The 24,122-nt window shown below is 44.0% G+C and overlaps 1 protein-coding gene and 1 pseudogene across 2 annotated transcripts in view; one reads left to right on the top strand and one right to left on the bottom strand.

Moving 5' to 3' along the window:
- The window catches only part of si:cabz01090165.1 (uncharacterized protein LOC100333421 homolog), a 493,854-nt gene that overhangs the window by 308,780 nt on the left and 160,952 nt on the right, over positions 1 to 24,122 (top strand). The window lies entirely within an intron of this gene.
- Positions 12,534 to 13,429, bottom strand: LOC117560675 (annotated as a pseudogene).

Raw genomic sequence — 24,122 nt, 5'->3', positions numbered from 1 at the left:
GCAGCACATTTAACTACTGCTAGCTGTGCAGGGAGCAGGATAGCGTCTAATAGCTCAGCTACTAACGCATGATGTTGAATAGGCTTACCAGCTCAGAAACCGCACATTTTCCACAAGACACCAAAATCATGGCATACACCGAAAGCATACCTGGAGTCTGTGAAAATGGTCGCAACTTTATCTTTAGCCAAAATACACGCTCTAAGTAGAGCATACAACTCTGCCGCCTGAACCGACGTGCCATTGGGCAACGCTCGGCTTTCTAAGACTTCCCAGTCGTTCACAACAGCATAGCCAGATAAGTGTAATGTGTCAGACGGTCTGCAGGCAGACCCGTCTGTGTACAGAACCATATCTGAATTTGGGATTGGAGTTTGCAACATATCAGTTCTGGGGGAAGAAGACAGATCAATGGTCGTGATGCAGTCATGTGTTAGATCAAAGTCTGGTATTGGGACCAGTGTGGCAGGGTTCAGAGGAGGGGAGAGCCTGAGAGTGATGTGCGGGCTTGAAAGAATGACCGCCTCATAACCAGAGCGCCTTGCTGCTGTCATATGCTGAGTAGCAGAGGTGTTCAGAATGTGCAAAACTGCATGTGGGACATGAACTACACAGTCACTGGCCAGTACAATGGGAGAGGATTGCTTGATAACTATTGCAACTGCGGCCACTGCTCGCAGGCATGAAGGCATACCAAGTACCACAGGGGAAAGCCGAGACGAATAGTATGCCACAGGCCGAAAATTAGAGCCATGCTTCTGTACCAAAATGCCTGTTGCAAAGCCCCCATTTTCATGGAGGTGTAGATGAAAAGGTTGATGGTAATCAGGGAGCTCCAGGGCAGGAGCAGATATGAGGGCCTGCTTTAAGTCCTGAAAAGCTGTGTGCATGTCCTCAGACCATTGAACAATGTTAGGGGCGGCCTGCAGAGTGGCAGCACGCAGGACGGAGTCCATAGCAGCGTACTCGTATATCCAATGTCTGCAGTAGTTTGCCATGCCCAAGAAGGAAAGCATGTCCTTCTTTGTGCGAGGTGGTGGCACTTTGTTCAAAAGGCAGACTCTCGCAGGTGAGAGGAGGCAGTGTCCATCTCTCAGAATGTGACCCAAATACGTGACCTCAGTCTGGCAGTATTGCAACTTGGCCAGGGATGCTCTGTGTCCGCATTCAGAAAGTATTTTCATGAGCAGAATGGAGTCGATGCGACAGGCGTCTTTGTTAGGGGACGCAATCAACAGGTCATCAGCATACTGAAGGAGGGTGCTACCCCCTGTAAGGACCAAAGTGTCCAGGTCTCTTTTAACAGCTGCTGCGTACACAGTAGGCAATTCAACAAACCCCTGTGGGAGGCGCGTGTATGTGATTTGTTTACCTCTGAATGTAAATGCAAACAGATACTGGCTTTCTGGATGCAAAGGAATAGAGAAAAATGCTGAACAAAGATCAATGACTGTGTAATGTGTGGAGTCTGGAGGCAAAGAAGCAAGGATTGAATTGGTGTCAGGCACAATGGGTGCTGTTGGAATGACAATGGCATTAATAGCCTGCAAATCTTGGACAAAACGCCACTCATCAGGGCGATTGTGCTTCGGGATTGGCAAAATGGGTGTATTGCAGGGGCTGGAGGTGTAAACCAGGACCCCCTGATCGAGTAGCGACTCTATTACCCCTTCAATGCCCAAAATGGCTTTTTGGGGTAAATTGTACTGTCTGATCGCTGGCAATCTGGCATTGGCCTTAAGTGTCACTCTGTGAGGGGGAGCAGAACTTACAAACCCCACATGATTCTTGTGCTTGGCCCATAATGTGGCTGGAACCTCTGAAAAATCTGAAGGGGGGCCATACTCTGTGAGGGGGGGCGGTTGTAAATGGAGAAATGTGCTTTGGGGGAGAGCAATGGGCTCAGAGAGACGCAGCATGCAATGCTCCTCTCCAAGGCTGATCAGATTAGGTGTGTGTGGGAGAGAAACAGCTTCTAGCCGAGCATGGCAGTGGGCTGCCATAGCCCCCACCTCCTCAGGACTACTGCCTGGAGTGACAGCTAGTGTAACGTGAGGGGCAATCTCCACAACATGAAGGCCCTGCTGTGGGGGTGTGAGCCTAACAGGCAATGCGCACCCCTGGGGTCCTAAAATAGAAACTGCTCGCATTCCAACTGATCTGAGCTGTTGCAAAAAACTCCTCGCTGACAGTGCATACTCATTTGATGGGTTAAATGCAGCTGTGCAGTGACAATGTAACACGGGCCTCATAGATGACATCATAGAGGCGCATGCTGGGGAAATGCTAGCAATGTTTTGAATTCCCTCTGTAGAGAAAATAGAAAGCATTGGAAATCTGGAAATGACCAACAATAAAGATTGTTTTGAGATGAGTGTATGAATTGAACAGCCTGATATAATCTGCTGTCCGGAATTGTCAAATACAGTCCGTCTGGTGTGCAATGTATGGTTGCTTGTAGCTTATACAGTAGGTATCTGCCCATTAGGTTAATTGGGCTGCCCTCTGAGATAATGAACGAGTGTTGCACATGTGATCCATCAACAGAAATATTAGTTTCTCTCTGAAAGAGGCTCTGCCAATGGAACCCCTGAAACGCCTACAGTGGTAACAAAATTGTTAGTTGCTTTACACACTTGCTCCTTTGTTCGTACTGCTGATAATGTGGCACCACTGTCAACCAAAATGTCAACAGTTGTGCCATTAACCTCAACCGGCATCATTGGATCTTCGCGGGGGTTAGTGGAAAGGCGAATAGTTGCTGCTTGAATGGGGAAATTCTGTGTTGCTGATCCTGTTCCTCCATGGCCTCCCTATTTTGATTATAGCCATCCTGTGCTGCGGCATACTGCCCCTGCTGGGCCTGCCTGTCATAGGGTGGAAACTGGCTGTTGGACAGAGGTGGGGGTGCTTGGGGAGTTGGAGGAGGCTGCAGTGTGTGCCACGGGGGTGGGGGCAGAGAAGGCAAGTTGTGTGTGTGCTGCTGTGCTCCCCACCTGTTGGGACATCTAGCTGCCCAATGATCTGTGCAACCGCAGACGTGGCAGTGCATTTGTTTTTGGGGGTTTCTGTTTTGCTGCTGTCTGTTTTTATTTTGATAACCCTGTGACTGTCCTTGGTTCTGATACTGTGGTGTGTGGTTCTGTCCCTGAATCTGCTGTGAGTTATTCTGACCCTGATAAGCCTGTGTGCTGTCCTGAGGAAGTTGTTGCAGCAGCTGGGCAGTTCGGGGGACCAGAAACATCTGGCTTCTGTGTAGGGCCCGCATGGTGGCGACAGTAACTTTCCAGGTTTTTATCTGCCAATCAGGGGTGGCTAACATGTACGCCTGAGCTGTCTCTGGGATAAGGTTATGCAATAAGCTCTGTACTGCAAACAAATCATTGATCTCTCTTTTAATGCCTGCACTGTTGTCCCACACTGTTATGAATCTCTGGATACATTCTGGCACTGTTTCTGTAGGGCCCTGGATGCAAGCCATCAATTGGGAAAAATCAGTGTGGGTTTTAGCACATGCTTTGATAGCTTTGGCTGCGTCAGTGTCTAGCCACTGAGTGAGGGACTGTGATACGGGCCAATCTCCTGCGTCTGTGCACACTGGAAACGTAAACTCATCTTTGCACGTGGGCCATTCTGCCTTGTATGTGAGGACGATCAGCTGTTTAAACATCATGCACTAAAACAGTTGTACACCATGCACACATTAGTCAGCCATGATAGATACTCATCTGGGTTTTTAGTGGGGTTGGGAGCGTGTCTTGTGACATCTATAACCTCTGAGGGAGTCCATGGTTTGTAAACCGGGACTTCTCCTATCAGGATTTTCGGGAAAATTAGTGCTTCTGCGCTGCACTATGTGTGTCTCGCTCTAGCGCTGAATGCGCCGCCTGTCTTGTGATCCTTTTTTCCTTGAGTGCCTCTAACAGAGCAGGGGGGCTTCGTGCTGGAGATGGCTCTCCTGAATAATCAGAATTCTCACCTTCGCTAGTCTCACTGTCGCTCTTGTGATAGGGCATGTGTAAAACTGCGTTCTTCTCTGCGTGTGTGTCTAGTATTTCTTGTTCCCTTCTCTGTTCCTCCAGAAATGCTAACTGTCTCTCTTCTTTCCTTCTCTGTACTTCTACCTGTCTGTCGTTTATGATAGCTGCAGCTGTCATTAGCAAGTCGTTATCTGAGTTTCTGGCAATAGGATTTGGTTCATTTGTGTCTGTGGTGGGGATCACTTTGGGGCAGAGAGTTACAGTGTGCTCTTTGATAATGCTCTGTGTCAGTGGGACCCCCAAGATGCTAATCACTTGGGACGGGAGGGGAGCTTTGCCCTGGCGCTTAAGCCAGTCAAACATTACAGCTTTAGCTATGGCCGCTACATCTTTGCCATGCCTCTCTTTATTTTGGACATGTTCTCTGCTCTGACGTCAAAGCGGCTTCTAAGCTAAGCAAGTGACAACCCGCAACACATTTGGAAACATTATCAATCATCGTTCTGAGCTCACTGAGCCCCACTCGCAGTCACCTCCACTTTCACTCTTTTTGTCATGAAATCCTTTCTGTCTCCCACAGACATCCACGCTCTCACACATTATTTCATGTACACTGTGTCCCAAGAGGGATTCTGTTCATCCTCCACAATTTGAAACAGCTTGCCACAGGCACACTCATGTTAAAAGTGTCCTGTGTATGGCCATTCAAACGGGGTTTTCCCTCTCTGATGTTCCGCTGTGAAAATTCGCACATCAGCGCTGTAAAAAGGCATCACATGATTCCAGCCTACAGCTCTGCCGACTATCCCGGACGGCATATTTGGGGAAAACATGTGTGTGTAGTTCTGGTTGTCTGTTGTGAATTGGTGGGGGGGTGTACTAGTCTAGCTTGAGTCTGTCCTTTATTGTGTGTGTGTGTTTTAGCTTTAACAACTGGCTCAGGTGTGGACACATGATTACCCAGTTTTTATGGTTAGTACAAGAAAATCAACACTGCAATTTGGACAAACAAACATGAACTCGCAATAAATACCAGCGTGACAGCAAAAGTTCATTCAGCTCAATTTAGTCCGAATTAGGAGGTTTCAGAGGGGGTAGGGAATTATAGAAATGGAGCACCTTGACTCGCGCATCCACCCCTTGTACAAGTGCTAAGATCGTGCCCTGAAGACCGTCCAAAAGCGATAACTAGCTTATCCTCTTGCGACAACCACTACTATATTCTAGTGTCGCTATGATCCCCCGACCAGGAGAACATAGACTTCTTTCGATAGAAACAGGCGTCCGTTTTACCTTTCAGTTGTAGGATCCTTAGTTGTCAGAGATCATTCCAGGCATCTCCCTCCGTCCGCTGGCTGCTAGTGTTTTCCTCTAAACAACCCTTTTCACCCGCGTCGGGGTCACTACTTGTTGTGGCAGAGTCATTCTTTGGCGGGGGCTCTAAGGCCCCCCCCTGCCTCCACGCGTCCTTTTGTGAATGGGTCAGATTAACAGAGGAAGAATTCACAGCAACCATTGGTAAGGTTATAACAAATATGCTGATTTAATGGCAACAGACACATAACACCATTTCACGAAGTAATCCGGATTACCCCGGCCCTGGTTCCTCCCACTGGGAACTCTTACTTACTCGTCTTGGCAGCAGGAGAAAAGAGAACGAACACCAGGACTCAACAGGAGATATTGTAAAAACAACAGGAGGAGCTGTGTGCATGGTCCTCCCATACAGGTAATCTATTGGCCCATATACAAACGATGGGCTTTCGTAGCATATCAAAGCGCCAGCTGAGATGATCCGGAAACAGTCTCAGTTTGAAGCAAAAACATCTGGTATTTCAGCAGGTTTCACGCACACACATTCTACTCTCTGCTGTCGATAGCATATGTCTATATAAGGGTATTTCCTCTCTGTCCCCTCCACTTCTCATATCTCCAGCTTCTTGTTCATATAAACTGCTACTATTAAATACAAAGTAATTAAGTACACACATGATATATAAAAACACACTTCTTATATATCAGGGGACATTAAGATGAATATACCAAAAATACGCTATATCGAACTTTCACTTCAAACTTTCAAGTTACTTCAATTTTCCCTCAATTCCTCAACACTTACCAGTGCAGTAATAAAGTAATCTGTAGAAAAGCATCGTATTTAGGTCAGCCTTCATAGTAAGGCAACATTAAATGTTATAATATTCATCGTGTCCTTTCTACTGTATATGCATATATTCCTGTCTATTGCTTTCATTTGTATTTAATGTCTGTCTGTCTGTCTGTCTGTCTGTCTGCCTACCTACTACTACCTACCTACCTACCTACTACCTACCTACCTACCTATCTGCTTGCCTACCTACCTACTTACCTAGCCTACTAGTTGTTTTGTTTGGAAAGGTTTTGTCATTGTATTGCTCTTTACCGGCACCTGCAGAGCACAGGACTTTACATTGTACTTACAATTTTCAATTGTAACTTTGACCCGCTTGACTGAATACACAACAAACAATGAAGAAAAGAGTTTTATCTGGGCTGCTTCGCTGCCATCTGCTCCCCCCGGGACCCGAACGTGGCGTATAGCCTGTACTTCAACATCAACGAAAGTGCTCGATATATGCTGTATTGAACCAATAAACTAACACAAACTAACTATCACTATAACATGATGATGGTGATGATGATGATGATGATGATGGTGATAAAGAATGCATCTAACGTTCCGCTGCTCATTATAATAAAAAAACAGAGCATTAAACAAACCATCATGCTCTTACTTTGAAATCATGCGGAAATGTCGTCATCAGCAGGCCATCACGTGGTTTCCGAAAATAACCGAGTGACACGAGTAGATTTTAACCGAGACCGGCGGAAAATATGTCTCAAAATTCCGTGTGTGTAAAAAGACGATCCACAAGCAGAAATGTGAGATCCACGAGCAGAGATTTGAGATCCGCAAGCGCCTTTTTGGTCGACAAATACAAAATGGATTCACAAATGCCGGATCGAAAGTTGTAAATGTTAGAGATATTCACAGATCTTTTTTTTATTTGTGAAAAATATATAGCGTATTTGCTGATCCGTTTTACACTTGCACATTTATTTGTGAGTTTGCAAATCTTTTAAATGCATTTGAGGTGTTGTACATTTACAAATCACATATTTACACACAAATTATTTTTATGTTCACACAAATAATTATGAGACATATCTATGCCCATAGATTCTGATTGGTCAATTCAGAACACGTGACACGTTGTTAATCCAGAACAGACAGACTGCTGTCAAGGACGCTCACATCTGCACAAAGAAGTCTGTTCGATTTAAATGTAGGCCGATACAGTTTGGCCGAAAAGCAAACTGCATGCATGACAAGAGCGACAAGAAAACAGCGGAGAAGTAACGGGCAGAAACCCTCCTTTTTACGCAGCGGTCCAGACATAGACATCAAACGGCCAGGGGCGGCGGGGGTACTGTAGGCTAGGGAAGGGTAAGCCTTCCCAAATATTTTTGTCACTGCATCCTGGTAAAATAAAAATATAATGTAGCCTATAATGTTTGTGTCTTTGACATTAGCGCTGCGACGGTTTGGGCACCTAGTTAGGATGCCACCTGGGCGCCTCCCTAGGGAGGTGTTCCAGGCACGTCTAGCTGGGAAGAGACCAAGGGGTAGACCTAGGACCAGGTGGAGGGATTATATCTCTTCGCTGGCCTGGGAGCGCCTTGGGATCCCCCAGTCAGAGCTGGTTGATGTCGCCAGGGAAAAGGAAGTTTGGGGCTCTCTGCTGGAACTGCTACCCCCGCGACCCAACCACGGATAAGCGGAAGAAGATGGATGGATGGATGGAAACTGAGCTCTGATTGGTCAGCAGGCGGTGCTTTCACTGAGTTGATCTCTTTTCTATAGACGCCGGAGACGGGCAGCGTCAGGTAAAAAATGTTATTTAGCCTTCCCAAACCTGAGCCTCACGCGCCGCCTATGCAAACGGTGACACATATTCAGTTGCCAGTTCCTTTGGCATTAGGGCAGGGATATTTAGATACTTTCCAAGGTTTGACATAATGAATTGTGCTACTTTTAAAGCAAGCAACGATGTTTTCAAATCTTTAATCAAAAAGCTCCACAAAAACGCTATCAAAGCAGTTCCTGCCGTTGCTACGTTAGTTCAAACAGTAACAACAGACTATTTTTCTCAGCGGATGCATGTCAATTTAAATCAATACAACTATTTTCTAAATCCATAAAAGCATTTCAATTAATATTGGGAGTCATGTCGTTACTTTGTTGAGAATGTGGCCATGTAATAAGCGGGATAATGTGCAGCGACTTGTCATTATGGGGAAAATAACACCTTCATGCTGATCTAGATCCCTCCGCTGATCGTGTCGCTGCACATTATCCCTTACATAGATATGTTTAGTTTTACTGTCGGGTCGCTCATTACTGATCCACAAGCTGCATAATACTGGCGGGCTGTCAGGAGAGGGAGAGAGCGCTCTGTTTATTATTCCCGTGTTATTGTAAATTGACTGTACACTTTTGAATAGTTAATCTAGCCTACTACAATTAGTTTGTTTAATATCGAATCATATCAATTTGTTTTAAAGCTCAATAAATAACAAAGAAGACCTTTGACCGGCACTTTTCAAATTTTGTCCGGAAGATTTAAACTTTAACGGACATGTTGACCAGCGAAAAAATATTCTAACGGGAACTCTGCCCGTTAGAATTGTACAATTTACCTAAATCTAAAAAAACGGGGGAACAACGGAGCTGATCCAGATTTGCTGGGGTCATGACGACATTACTCAAATGTGGGCTGGCTTTACGCCCACAGCCCTAACCAAACCACAACACCAAGTTAAAGCTCACCTATTATGCTATATTTGAACAATATATTATAGGGCCATATCTATACAAAACATGTCTCTGAAGTGTTCTGCTCAAAATACCAAACAGATCACCCATTGTAGATGGGTGACCCCTCTATTTCAGCACTGTTACTAAAGTGCTGATTCTGGGTCTGGCCCTATAAATGTAACCGGAGATGCTGCTGGCCACGCCCCTTTGGAGCTGCTGCTGGCCACGCCCCTTTGGAGCGTCCGTCCGTGTGCAGTGAGCTCTGTGAAGAGAAGGCTTTCTACCAGCAGAAACTTAGCTAAACGCTGCCGTGATTAAACACCATATTAGGTTCCAAACGACATCAAGGATTGTTTCTGAAACAGTATGGAGCTCAAACGTTTCAGTTCTAGTGACATCCCAATTGTCAATGATCAATATAATAAACTAAGATGTACATTATTTCCCTTTGGGTTGTAGTATATGGCTACATAAAATGGAAATCCTTCAGTAAAGTATAGAACCCTTTGCTTTAGTTGAACAATTGTTTCTACTTTCAATTTCACTATTGCCCGAATTTGTATCACCCACTAGAGGTGAGTGATCAGACCTTCTGAGGACAAGCACTTCACGTTGAGTAGAGCCACAAAGTGGAAATTTAATTTCACCATAGTTTTGAGAATGTCAAGCTAAGCCAAACACTCTGTCCTCAACACTTCATACACTTAACACTTTGGTGCAAAATATACTGCTGGTTCACACAAGACAGCTCCCATCCTTCATATTGCATAAAGTGTGTGTTGCTAACAAGATGAGAACACTGGACTGCAGCCAGGAGTAGCTCTCATCATGAGAGCATGTTGGTTAAACTCCAAGACTCAGGAGACACTGTACAATACTGAAGTTTGCCAGTAAAGTGGACATACCTTGCTACTGTCCCATGTATATGTTAAAAGTCTCCTATCATGCACAATGCACTTTTTAATGTTTTTTATACAAATGTGTTCCCGGTGTGTAAGGGAACTCAAAGTGTCAGAAAATAAAACCCTCTCTCTTTTCCTCCGTACCCACATCTCTAAAAACGGGGGTACAACGGAGCTGATCCAGATTTGCTGCAGTCATGACGGCATTACTAAAATGTGGGCTGGCTTTACGCCGGCGGCCCTTTCAGAAACGTCGCTGTATCAGAAACAATGCGCAACGTGTTTTGGAAGTAATATGGTCTGTGTTTATATTAGCAAGAGAGAGAGAGTATGTGTACAAAAGCAGGAAATAAAAAAGGAACTCACCTTGTGGTAAACCCGCGAGAGAAAGCATTTGAGCTCCATACTGTTTCAGAAATAATCCTTGATGTGGTTTTGAACAGGATATGCCGTTTAATCTCCACAGCATTTAGCTGGGAATCTGCTTCTCTGCAGCTTTCTGCACATGACAGAGCTGAGAAGAGGACCTACGATCAGGGGTAGCAATCACATAATTTAGGTCTGACACCTTCTTCACAACATAATATGGACCAGAACAAGCAGCTGATCTCCAGGGAGATCATAACGTTTTCTCATATTTTCTTGTACAGCTGCCAAATTGCTCTTGCCACCTCCTGGGCTTTATAAAGCCGTTACCTAAACCCAGTCGCGATCGACTGGTTGGCAACCACTGATTTAGACACAGGTGACAGGTTATATCTCTCACAGGCTCCACCCTCTACTGGACTCTATGGGTACTACCTTATCATGCAAGCATTCACCTACTGAGATTTCTATAGACGTAGCCGGCCCCGGGGTGGGCCTACCTGAATGCGTGCGCATCTCACTTCCGTATAAAAGGAGGCCCCGCCTCCTGACCACCATCCTTTACTCTTCAGCAAGCGGAGGTGATAGCCTAGCACTGAGTCCGAGACGTATTTTTTGAGAGAAAGGAAGAAAGAGAAAGAAAGTAAACGAGTATTTTTTGAAATCGTGCCCTGGCTTAAATAGCGGGCGCCGATCCCCACCACCTCTGCTTCGAGTGTTTGGGGGACCAGGATATGGCCGAGGCTGTGCCATTTCACATTCGCCATTCCTTCAGAGTCTGGCGTCCATGGAAGTCCACCGCCCAGGGCTGTACTCTCCCTGGATGATGATCATGGCGGCGGGTGCGTGGGCTACTCGCTCATTGCTAGAGATGCCCCCGCCTCACCAGGTCAGAGCGATTATTGGGCCGCAAGGCCGAATAAGTAGTAATACGTGGGCCTTCGTAAGAGTGGCCGCGGTGCGTTCAGGGACCTCCGCAGGGGAACGGTGGTTTACGTTTGTAAACTCTAGTTCTAGAGTGATGTGTGTGTGTGGGAAAAATGCATTCAGTGAGAATGAGTGCATTTATCCCAGAGTAAGAGTAATCTCTCTCCACAATTCCACTTTTCCCCATAATGACCGTTTCGAAGAGACGGCATTGGGCCCCCCTCCCCTTCTCAGTAGAGAGAAGAGTCACCGCAGCGCGCGCTCCTCCACAGGCTTTTCTGCAGACATGGGAGCGCGGCGCGACGGTGAGACGAAGGGAGAGGTGCCGGCACGGAGATCTCGTGCCCACGGCGCCCTCCACCTTTTCGGCCCACCCCGTGGAACCGGCATGCCGATGTTGTGTCACATTATGCCTCCCCGTCATGAAATGCCCCCTTGTCACAGGAACGCGCATTTCTAAATGACACGTTTTACCCACATTTACCCTAATCTATACTTAAGCCACTGTGTTGCTTTTAAAACCCTGATAATTTCCCTGGTCAATATTAACCCAACAGTACCAATGGTCCAAGCAGTGATACAATACAACAATTTGCATGGCACATTATTAATATACTAGGTTATTGATGCATACTTATGAGATACAATTAATAAAAGTAACTACATGAAGTCATTGACAATGTTGAGAAAAGGTAACAAACCAGATTCTCTGAGGAAAGAAGTAGCAATGTCCAGCCTCAGCTCGTGCACTGCCTTCTGTGAGGTTTCAAACTCAATTGCCTCCCCCAGTAAAATCTTCTCTGCAAACTGAAGAGAACCTTGATTAGTATATGGACTGCATGGTCTATGATTTTACCCTCAAATGGAATACAGACAAATGACCCAACAGATTTAAAGAATGACATGTTGTATATCAATCAATCAATCAATGTTTATTTATATAGCCCAATATCACAAATGTTACATTTGTCTCAGTGGACTTTACAGTTTGTACAAAATATCAGTATGACAATACGACACCCTCTGTCCTTAGACCCTCACATCGTACAAGGAAAAACTTCCGAAGAAAACCCACAGTTTAAAGGGAAAAATGGGAGAAACCTCAGGAGAGCAACAGAGGAGGGATCCCTCTCCCAGGACGGACAGACGTGCAATAGATGCCGTGTGTAAATTGAAAAGATAATACATTTGCAACATAGGTAGTCCAAATGTTTGGAAATGCATGTGTGTATAATAGGAAGATGAATCCACGAGGATATCCATCCAGGACCTATGATCCAGGACCACAGCCACGACTCAAGATCCAGGACAGAGGAGCGCAGGATCATCCATGACTCCGGATCCCGGCGTATACAGACACCAAAAGAAAGACATTTGGGGAAGCTGGGTTAATCGGAACATGAGAGTACACAGGTATAGACAGAGAGAAGGAAGAAAGTAAGATGTCCCCCGACAAACTAAGCCTATATCAGCAAAACTAGGGGCTGAATCTAATCAGCCCTAACTATAAGCTTTATCAAAAAGGAAGGTCTTAAGCGCACTCTTAAAAACGGATAGGGTGTCTGCCGCCCGAACACAAATTGGAAGCTGATTCCACAAATGTGGAGCTTGATAAGAAAAGGCTCTGGCTCCCATTGTACTTTTAGAGACTCTAGGAACAACCAACAACCCTGCATTCTTGGAACGCAATGCCCTAGTAGGACAGTAGGGTATAATGAGTTCTTTAAGGTAAGATGGCGCCTGCCCATTAAGGGCTTTGTAGGCGAGAAGAAGAATTTTAAATTATATCCTGTGTTCTATAGGGAGCCAGTGTAAGGCAGCCAGAACAGGAGTAATGTGGTCCCTTTTCCTAACTCTGGTTAGTACACGAGCTGCAGCATTTTGAATCAGCTGAAGCGACTTGACTGACTTCTTGGTACACCCTGATAATAAAGAGTTACAATAATCCAGCCTTGAAGTAACAAATGCATGGACTAGTTTCTCTGCATCGTTTTGAGGCAAGATATGCCTGATTTTTGCAATATTACGTAGATGGAAGTAGGCGGTCCTTGAAATTGATTTTATGTGGGCGTTAAAGGATAAATCCTGATCAAATATAACACCAAGATTCCTTACAGTCTCACTGGAGGCCAAATTAATGCCATCCATGGTTAATATATCCTTAGATAATTTGTTTCGTAGATTCTTCGGGCCAAGTACAATAACTTCAGTTTTGGTCGTGTTTAACATCAAAAAGTTTAAGGTCATCCACGTTTTTAAGTCCTTAAGGCAGTCTTGAATTTTATTTAGATGATTAATTTCATCAGGCTGATTGATAAATATAGTTGAGTATCATCCGCATAACAATGAAAATGTACAGAATGATTCCTTATAATATTGCCTAACGGAAGCATATATAATGTGAACAAAATAGGTCCGAGCACTGAGCCCTGTGGCACTCCATGGCTAACTTTGGTTTGCGTGGAAGATTCATCATTGACACGTACAAACTGAGAGCGTTCAGATAGATAGGACCTAAACCAGTCTAAAGCAGTTCCCTGTATGCCAACTAAGTGCTCTAGTCTTTGCATAGGATATCATGGTCGATAGTATCAAATGCAGCACTGAGATCGAGCAAAACAAGAATAGAGACACGTCCCTTGTCAGAGGCTATTAGAATGTCATTTGTGACTTTAACCAGAGCTGTCTCTGTGCTATGATGTGTTCTAAAGCCAGACTGAAAATCTTCAAATAAATCATTGTTTTTTAAGTAATCACACAGCTGTTTTGCGACCGCTTTCTCAAGAATTTTGAGAGGAACGGAAGATTGGAAATAGGTCTTAATTGGCTAAAACCTCTGGATCGAGGTTGTGCTTTTAAGAAGCGGTTTTATCACTGCTACTTTGAATGATTGTGGAACATAGCCTGATAATAAAGACATATTCATAATATTAATAAATAAGTGCTAATTAATGGAAAAACTTCCTTCAACAGCTTAGTTGGAATTGGGTCTAACATACACGTTGATGTTTAGAAGAGAGAATCATTGAATTTAATTGTTCAAGGTTTATGGCTGAAAAGCATTCTAGTTTACTATCTAGTGTAATATTAGAACTTACGTTTCCGGGAGCTGTTGATAACACTTATACTGGTCAAAGGCAAGAGGTCATTAATTTTGTTTCTAAGAGTAACAATTTTATCATAAAAAGCACATAAAATCATTACTACTGAGTGCTATGGGAATAGAAGGCTCAATCGAGCTGTGGCTCTCTGTCAGCCTGGCTACAGTGCTGAAAAGAAATCTTGCATTATTCTTATTCTCATCTATTAATGAAGAGTAGTAGGCTGCTCTCGCTTTACGCAGTGCTTTCTTATATTTATTGAGAGTAATATGCCAAATTAAACGAGATTCTTCAAGTTTAGTGGAACGCCATATCCTTTCAAGTTGTCTCGACTTTTGCTTTATTTTGCGGGTTTGGGCATTATGCCATGGAGCTAATCTATGTTGTTTTATTTTCTTCTTTTTCAAAGGAGCAAGAGAGTCTAATTTTATTCGCAGCGCATCTGTAGCACTATCAACAACATGATCAATTTGGGGTGGTGTACATTTTGTATAAGTTTCCTCCCTTACATGCAGACATGCTATCGAGTTAAGTATTGGTGGAATCTCTTCCTTAAATTTGGCTATAGCACTAACAGATAGGTTTCTGCTGCAGGAGCTTTTGACTAATGCTTTGTAGTCTAGTAACAGTACTTCAAAAGTCACTAAGAAATGGTCGGATAAAGCAGGATTATGCGGTTCGACTAATAGTTGCTCAATTTCAATACCATAAGTCAGAACAAGGTCGAGAGTGTGATTATAGCAGTGGGTTGGTTTATTTACACTCTGACAAAAACCAACAGAATCTAATATAGAGTTAAATGCAACAGTAAGGCTATTTTTATCATCGTCAACATGAATATTAAAGTCACCTACGATAATTACTTTATCTGTTTTAAGAACCAAAGTTGATAAAAACTCAGAGAATTCAGATAAGAATTCTGAATAAGGACCTGGTGCACGGTACACTGTAACAAATAAGATTGGCTGCAAAGTTTTCCAGGTCGGATGCGTAAGACTAAAAACGAGACTTTCAAAGGAGGTATAATTTAATTTTGGTTTAGTATTGATAAGTAAACTTGAGTCAAAGATTGCTGCAACTCCATGTGTATATGTGTAGTTTGACACAATTCAATACATCTTTGATCAAGATGTATAAAAGCAAGTCAAGATATTCAGTCTAATTGCTACTGAATTTGAGTTTGAGAGTAATGTTCGGCTAAATGCATTTCACACTCACTTTTAAGGCCAGGACACCACAGGATGTGCTGTCTTGTTGGCGATTATGGGGGAGGGTGCTGCATGTCCACCTTGACACCTTGCAGCCTTTCATCCTCATAAAGGCTCTACAGTATGTAGATAGTACATGTGTCAAGATGCAGCACATCATTGTCAAAATACTCATTCAACACCGGAACTAGTACACTGTATCAAATGTATCTTGTAGACTGCAGGCACACCCTCATTTTGCCTTTCCCTTCTCCAAGTGGATCCAAGAAGAGGGTTTTTCTTCTCATGGGGGTACATTACCTTTTATTATTCACATTATTAGGCAGGAACCATACATTACACAGGTACGATGTAGGCCAGGGTATTGTTTAGATGTTATCAATAATAAGTGACGGCATGTATGTGTGGCCCAGTTATCTTGCAAATCACTAATTATATATGGTGTATACAGCACTATAGATACAGATTGGAGCTTAAAATATGCTCCTATTCTCACCACCAACATCCAGTGATGGTTCTCGTTCACAATTCCCACGATGACTGTGTGTGCCATTGGATCAACCTGAGAGTAGTTGCAAAAGTATTACATTCCTGTTGAAAAATGCACATTTGCAACATTTACAAAAGCAAAGTCATTCCAATCATGTACACACCCGGATTCTTCCAAATTTGTGTTTTCCAGATGGCGGTCATAGCGTAGCTGTCAATAACAGCTGCTTGACCGTCATTGCCGCTGGTTGATTTTTCTGGGTATGGTTCTAGGACTGGTACCAATAAATGGAGCAAGTTTCATGAATGTGACACTTTTATTTTGTAAGATAGCAAGGGGGGGCATATTGTGATGGACAGGCCTGTCATAAAATGCCCCCCCCCCCCAAAAAAAAGAGGTTTCTATGAATCCCACCCTCAAGCATTTTTCAGGGTATGGTTCTAGGACTGGTACCAATACATGGAGCAAGTTTCATGAATGTGACACTTTATTTTGTAAGATAAGCAAGAGGGGGCATATTGTAATGGCCAGGCCTGTCATAAAATTCCCCCCCCCCACCCCAAAAGAGGTTTCTATTAATCCCACCTCAAGCATTTTTCAGGGTATGGTTCTAGGACTGGTTACCAATAAATTGAGCAAGTTTCATGAATGTGACGCTTTTATTTTGTACAGATAGCAAGGGGGGCATATTGTGCATGGCCAGGCCTGTCATAAAATTCCCTCCCCCCCAAAAGAGGTTTATATTAATCCCACCCTCAAGCATTTTCAGGGTATGGTTCTAGGACTAGTACCAATAAATGGAGCAAGTTTCATGAATGTGACACTTTTATTTTGTATGCATAGCGTATATAATAATATGCTGACAAAGACTATGTAACATTTGTAAACATATTTTGAATATTAGATGACAAACTATGTAAAATTAAACAATACATTTCAAAGCACGTTATACAGACAGGACATAACAATAATGATAAAAAAAGATTTAAAAAACAAACTGAAAAGGAATTGACGAATGAATTTCGACACCTCAAATACGGAGCGAAAAGTTAAACCAGAAGAATCAAGACTATGAGCTACCACTAAACAACTCACAGTCTGAAAATTACCATTAATAAAAACCCTGAACGTTTACTTTCGTTTTAAACATCGTTTTAAGGTGTAAACCTATGGTGTAAACTTGTCATTTAGAGGTGTAAACGTGTCATTTAGAAATGCGCGTTCCCGTGACACGGGGGGCATTTCATGACGGGGAGGCATAATGTGACATAACACCGGCACTTACGGGGACGGGATGCCCGTCTTCACGGATCTGACTGGCCTAGCGGGAGGAGAAAATCTCTCCGCCCGGGACGAGAGGGCGAATCCCGCCTCCTCCCGGTATAATGCACAGATCACTACGTTTTCTAACAAGAATGAGGTTGATCTGTATCCAAATCTGAGTGTCTTTTGTTTCCACAAATGCTACACTTACACACAATGTTAACCATACAAATTCCCTATTCGCTGCCCCAGCTGTAGCTCCTGTAAAGGAGATGGCTAGTGGGCATGCGCAGATGAGAGGGATGAACCGCAGGGAGTGCTATCTAAAGGAGAGCGCTATGCGGGTGCAGGGAAATTATGGCCGGCGTATTGCTGTCAGACAACACACTACGCCTAGAGCAAAGACTCCAATGCAGTTTTCCATAGTGGTAAAGGCTGCATTATGGCGGAGCCCACACTCACACAAGAGCGCGTGGCGGTGCGTTCAGGGACCTCAGTAGAACACACTATGCCTATAAAGACTCCGATTAAATGCTGTTTACCGTAGTGGTAAAAACAACATTATGGTGGTCGACCCTCCATGGGCAAATCTTCCCTTCACGGGAGTTTTGCGGCGGTTACTCCAGAGAGCTTCATAGCTGCGGCCCCACAGCTGAGGGCTTTCCATTAACACAATGTTATGGGGAATGGTAACTCAGCTGGTGTACTAACAAAGTGGATGGACAGGACGCTGAAACGGGGCTATTCACTCCAGTTTTTGCAGCGTCCCACCTCCTTTTATGGGCATGCAAGAGGACATCTGTCTTCCTAGGAGGAGATTGGTTTCCTCTCAGCAGAGATTCAGGCTCTGGTGCAGAAACAGGCTGTGTCTGTTGTGCACCCTCAGCACAGAAAAAATTGTCTTTATTCCATGTACTCCTGGTTCTCAGGAAGACAGGGGAATTCAGATCTATTCTAGATCTCAGCAGCCCGAATCGCTACATTGCCTGCAGAAAATTCTACATGTTAACTATAAAAACAGTTAATGGGGCTAGTGCAAACCGGGCGATTGGTTGACCACCATCGACCTGAAAGACGCATACTTTCATGTGGAAATTGCTCCGGAGCACAGGAAGTGTCTGCGTTTTGCCTTCCAGGGGATAGCCTACGAGTACAAACAGAGTACCGTTCGGTTACTTCCTATCCCCACGCACGTTCAGTAAATGTGTGGCCACTGCGCTTCAACCGCTGCTCGTCCACGGCATGAGAGTTTTTCTTTTACCTAGACGACCTCATAGTCATGGCTGGGTCCAGGGAACAGGCAATGCTTTGCACAGCACGATTGATCACACACCTAACCAAATTAGGCTTTGCGATCAATTGAAAAAAGAGCACCCCCATACCTCACCAGGCGTTGTAGTTGGGAGTGGTGTTCGATGCGGGCGCGCTACGCGCCACCCTGTCAGGGAGCAGAAGTGCGTCCCTTCTCCGGGCGGTTCACAGGCTGCGACAGGGGGCGACAGTGACAGCTTTAACTGTCATGCAGACTTTGAGTTTCATGACGGCTGCTCACATTGTGGTCCCGCTGGGATTACTGCATAAGCGCCGCCTGCAGAGGTGGTTGTCCAGCCTGCGTTTGGATCCCAAGAGGCACAAACTGGAGGGGGGGGGATGCTCACTAGCCGCCGGTTCTGGCGTCTCCCGGGCGCCTCCGGAGGGGTCTCCACTGGTACGGGTAACCTCCTACATCACAGTGTTCACGGGAACAGGATGGGGAGGACCTGCCTGAAGAGGGCTATAGGTGGGCGCTGGTCTCTAACAGAAACACGACACAGCAACCTCCTAGAGCAGGGGTGCCCAACCAGTCGATCGCGATCGACGGGGCGATTCCCAGTCGATCGCGAGATGTGTCTAAAAATAGAACAACAATATTCAGTTTTATCGTTAATGTCCTATAACATAATCTTTCCGTGCCAGAATAATGCACTTGAACGCACCAAAGCTTTGTGATTGGCCGGCGGGGCCCCCGTGTGGGGGCGTGGCTGGTGGGCAGTGGGCACTATTTCGCTCACGTTGTCCGTGTCAACAGGAGTGACAGTCCGCACACACACAAGACCGCAATTATGGCAGAAAAAAGCCCAAAATATATAATTTTTCACTCCGAGTGGGAGGATGATTATTTTTGTATCTATTCCAATTCAAAGTCCATCTGTCTCATCTGGCAATGCGAGCGTGGCTTTATCGAAGAAGGGTAATGTAGGAGAGGCATTTCAAAACAGTGCACAAACGCTACGAGACGGAATTCCCTCCTAATTCCAATATGGTCTAGATGCGGCCGCAGACAGTACACGACGGTACACGACGGTACACGACACGCCCACCTGACACAACACTACGGTGGCTGAGAGGCATGGCAGATGAAAAGCGAATTGACGACACTACACGACACGCCCCCTACTACGCCGCCTACGGTGGCTGAGAGACCGTACATGGCCATGTTATTGTAGCATTTTAAGTAACTATTAGGCAAATAGATTAATAACCTATCCGTTACACGACACGCCCCCTACTACGCCGCCTACGGTGGCTGAGAGACCGTACATGGCATGTTATTGTAGCATTTTAAGCAACTATTAGGCAAATCAATTAATAACCTATCCGTTTGAGAACCTCTTAGAACCCCTTATCCCATTTGATGGTTGACATCTCATTTGAACAGTGAAAGCCAGAATGACAGCAGGGGTGAAATTCATTTTATAATTTTTCAATAAGTCAAAGATATGTTTACTGTATATTATAAAAATGCTTGTCATGTAGGCATACTGGAGGTACCGTTCCAATGATGTATTAATAATAAGATATATATATAGCACCTATATATATTTAGCCAAAATAAACACAATTACACTGCGCTAAACAGCCGAATCGACAAACAAACGAGAACCTAAATAGTATGTAATTATATCTAGAACCACAATACGTTAATTACCTGTACTCGGTGCGCCATATTGTTTGTTGTCTGTCTGTAAACCTCCATGTCTCCTTAAATATCCTTGCGTCAGCGTCTCACGTGTTGGGCGTGCTCTCTTCTGACCATATTTGGAAGTACAACTTTCGCGGCCGCAGCTAGACCCTTCTCAGCCACCGTAGTGTTGTGTCAGGTGGGCGTATCGTGTACCATCGTGTACCGTCGTGTACTATCCGCGGCCGCAGCTAGACCCTTCTATGGAGTCAGATTTGGGTCAATATTCTAGCGCGTAAAACAAGCTACGCACGAGCGGAAAATGTGCTTTTACACGCGCATAAAATGACCCTCGCGCACAGATTAAACCCCCGCGAGCGGCTCTGCGCTCGCTCGCGAGAGAGACAGCAAATGAAGATCAACAAATGTAATGCAATGAATAAGCTTCATTGTCACAGAAGCACACATAACGTCATATCTAATATTTAAACAAATCATTTCCTTGTCCCTAAAGCATTGACTGAGCTATTTTTCGTCCTCAAATGCAGGCATTAAGTTACATGTTCACGTTCTGCTGCCACAATAAATCGGTTTCTCCAGTGTTATGATAATAAAATGCTAAGTAAGTAGGCTATTGGTAATAATATTAATAAAAACAACAACGTTTGGGTTCGTTCGTTTAATATGATGAACGTTAACCAGTAAGCCTCAACAAACCATATTGCAATATCTACGTCAACGTTATTTCTGGAACCAACTGGAAATGTGAGATTCATATTTTTCAGATACACAGATTTTATAGTGAGGTTAATCGATGGGTTAATCTCATACCGTACTTGCTCTTCAACACTAATGTGACGCTAGCTGTCTGCATCGTCGAGCATAGCTATTTAAATTAACAATAACAATGCATACAGTTACCTAACTAGCAAACTAACTAATGTACAAGCATGACCTTATTTTACCAACCTCACCGAGAAGCCTTGTGTTTTACAGTATAATCCTTCTTAATGTTTTACACTTCTCCATTATGTTTTAACTTGTATGCTACAGATAGCATCGTTAGCACAGATGTAGCTTCGTCTCGCTTGTTAGCTGGATAAAAAGTAAGAAATAAAGTGCTTGAATTTCACTTACCGAATAAACTGCATTCATGGACGGTCTGTTTGAACCGCAGAGCCATAAGTGCGATATTTCAATGAAGAATACTCCACCAGGCATCAACACAAAAAAACACGTCCGAGTAGCAGCCTGGAGCTAATGAAGCTAACGGGGCTAGCAAAGAGACCACTAGCAGATGACTTCCGTTACATTAGAATGACTTCCGTTACAGCAAGAATCCCCTCACACACACATAGGTGAAACACATGCACATTCCCTACTGAGAACCTTTCAGTAAAATGTTTTTCAGGAGTGTGTGTGTGAGGTTAATTTTCAGTATTGTGTGTGTGAGGTGTTCAGTAGCGAATGTGAGAGGATTTCAATAGTGTGTACGTGTGAGGCTTAATTTTCAGTAGTGTGTGTGTGAGGTGTTCAGTAGTGAATGTGAGAGGATTTGAGTAGTGTGTGTGCAAGGCCAGATGTTTTCAGTAGTGTGTGTGTGAGGTGTTTAGTAGTGAATGTGAGAGGATTTCAGTCGTGTGTGTGCAAGGCCAGATGTGTTCAGTAGTGTGTGTGTGAGGTGTTCAGTAGTGAATGTGAGAGGATTTCAGTAGTGTGTGTGCAAGGCCAGATGTTTTCAGTAGTGTGTGTGTGAGGCTTAATTTTCAGTAGTGGTGTGTGTGAGGTGTTCAGTAGTGAATGTGAGAGGATTTGAGTAGTGTGTGTGCAAGGCCAGATGTTTTCAGTAGTGTGTGTGTGAGGTGGTTTAGTAGTGAATGTGAGAGGATTTCAGTCGTGTGTGTGCAAGGCCAGATGTGTTCAGTAGTGAATGTGAGAGGATTGAGTAGTGTGTGTTGCAAGGCCAGATGTTTTCAGTAGTGTGTGTGTGAGGTGTTCAGTAGTGAATGTGAGAGGATTTCAGTAGTGTGTGTGCAAGGGCAGATGTTTTCAGTAGTGTGTGTGTGAGGCTTAATTTTCAGTAGTGTGTGTGTGAGGTGTTCAGTAGTGAATGTGAGAGGATTTCAATAGTGTGTGTGTGAGGCTTAATTTTCAGTAGTGTGTGTGTGAGGTGTTCAGTAGTGAATGTGAGAGTATTTCAGTAGTGTGTGTGCAAGGCCAGATGTGTTCACTAGTGTGTGTGTGAGGTGTTCAGTAGTGAATGTGAGAGTATTTCAGTAGTGTGGTGTGCAAGGCCAGATGTTTTCAGTAGTGTGTGTGTGAGGTGAGTTTGAATTTTGGCCTATATGGCCCCTCATACTTACCATTCAATCTCGTCCAACTGATTTTGCTGCCGTCACTCCTCGGCTCTTGGTAGTTCAGGCATTTATCAAACCTGGCAACTCCGGGTTTCCTGGCAGCTGTCAATCAAAGTCCGGTGGCTCCGCCCCAAAGTGCCAGAAACTTTTCACGCGCGCGTAGACAGACTCCGCGAGGCTGATACTCCCGCGAGCAAGCAAGAGGGTTGTCTCTCTCGCGAGCGAGCGCAGAGCCGCTCGCGGGGGGTTTAATCTGTGCGCGAGGTCATTTTTATGCGAGTGTAAAAGCACATTTTCCGCTCGTGAGTAGCTTGTTTTACGCGCTAGAATATTGACCCAAATCTGACTCCATACCTTCTCCCTAATTCTGCTCTACGCTCCCAAAAGGGGAGGGGCCTGAAAGGACAGCTAAATGCACAGCAGTCCATTTTCACCAGGCCCAACAACAAGAGCAAGGCTGCTACCATAGCATCTTATCGTGTCAGTCACGTTCTTGCGAAACACATGAAGTCTTTCAAAGATGGCGAAGTTGTGAAAGAAGCATTCCTGGAGGCTGCGACGCGCTTTTTGGGGACAGTAAAAATAACAGAAGCATTTCAACAGGTTTTTGATATAATAAAAACTCAAGTTAGATACCGTTATTAATCAGCTGTAAGTTTTTGTTTGTTTGAACTTATTCATTATAAGTATTGGACAAAATGGTATAAGAATGCAAACTTAAATTGATTATAGTCTATTATCAATTCAGGTTAAGAAACTAGTGTTGCTTGCATCCTATTTTAAAGGCATTTATTTTTATACTCGACTAAAATGCAACAAAAAAAGGGTTTGATTCTATTAATTTTGTCTTTTTTATTGCACTTGGCAGCAGATTCCTGTAAGCCTCATTTTATTGGCAAAGAAATGGTTCAGCGTCTTTTCTTTTTTTCCTGTGTCATATGTGGCAGCACTGTTCAATGTTTCTTGAAAACATCACCCACTGGTAGTATGTGACGTGTGAATAAACTCCAACTCTGTATCAACAACACTGTTGTGTAACTTCAGTTAAATACTTGTATGTGTGTGGATTAGAAAGAGGTAAGATAAAGGATCTGCAGTATTTTATGGAGTATTCATCGTACAAAGGTCAGTTTTATACAAGTAGAAGTGTGTATTTACCAACCTGATCTCACCAGAATGCGTGACTCCACCACGACTCCTTAACACCACAATGCGTGGTGGAGTCACGAACTTTGTTACATTTACGTGTCGGCACCACGCAAACAACCCCAATCTAAAGTGAATGAGGCTCCTTTGTCGTGGCGCACACACGCATTTCTACAACATCCCGCATTGAGCTTTTATTCTATAAAACGTTTTTTAAATCTACTTTATAGCTTGTAGTAACTCACGGGAGGCTTCTTTTATTTTATTTGTATTCATAATAATTTTTATTTTTCGTCAGAATGTAAAATTACATTAGTTACGAATTTGTGGTCTCAAAAAACAGTGCATTGTGTGTAATACAACTGTGATTTGTATTAAATTAGTTAGTTTTTAAGGAAGGTCAGAGCTTCAGCTGTGTCAAATAGATTGTTCCCTTTAGTTAACGTTATTTAAAAGATAATGATCATGTCCCCTGTATTGTATTACGAGCGTCCATTCCCATTGGATAACGGAGAATTTTACACCCGGAAGTAAGTATTCTCCTTACTGTCGATTGATTTTACAGTGATATCTGAACTACTCA

This window comes from Gymnodraco acuticeps, unplaced genomic scaffold (genome assembly GCF_902827175.1).
Source record: "Gymnodraco acuticeps unplaced genomic scaffold, fGymAcu1.1, whole genome shotgun sequence".
Lineage (NCBI taxonomy): Eukaryota > Metazoa > Chordata > Actinopteri > Perciformes > Bathydraconidae > Gymnodraco > Gymnodraco acuticeps.
Note: the sequence above shows the minus strand (reverse complement) of the source record. Positions and strands in the feature narration are given on the sequence as shown.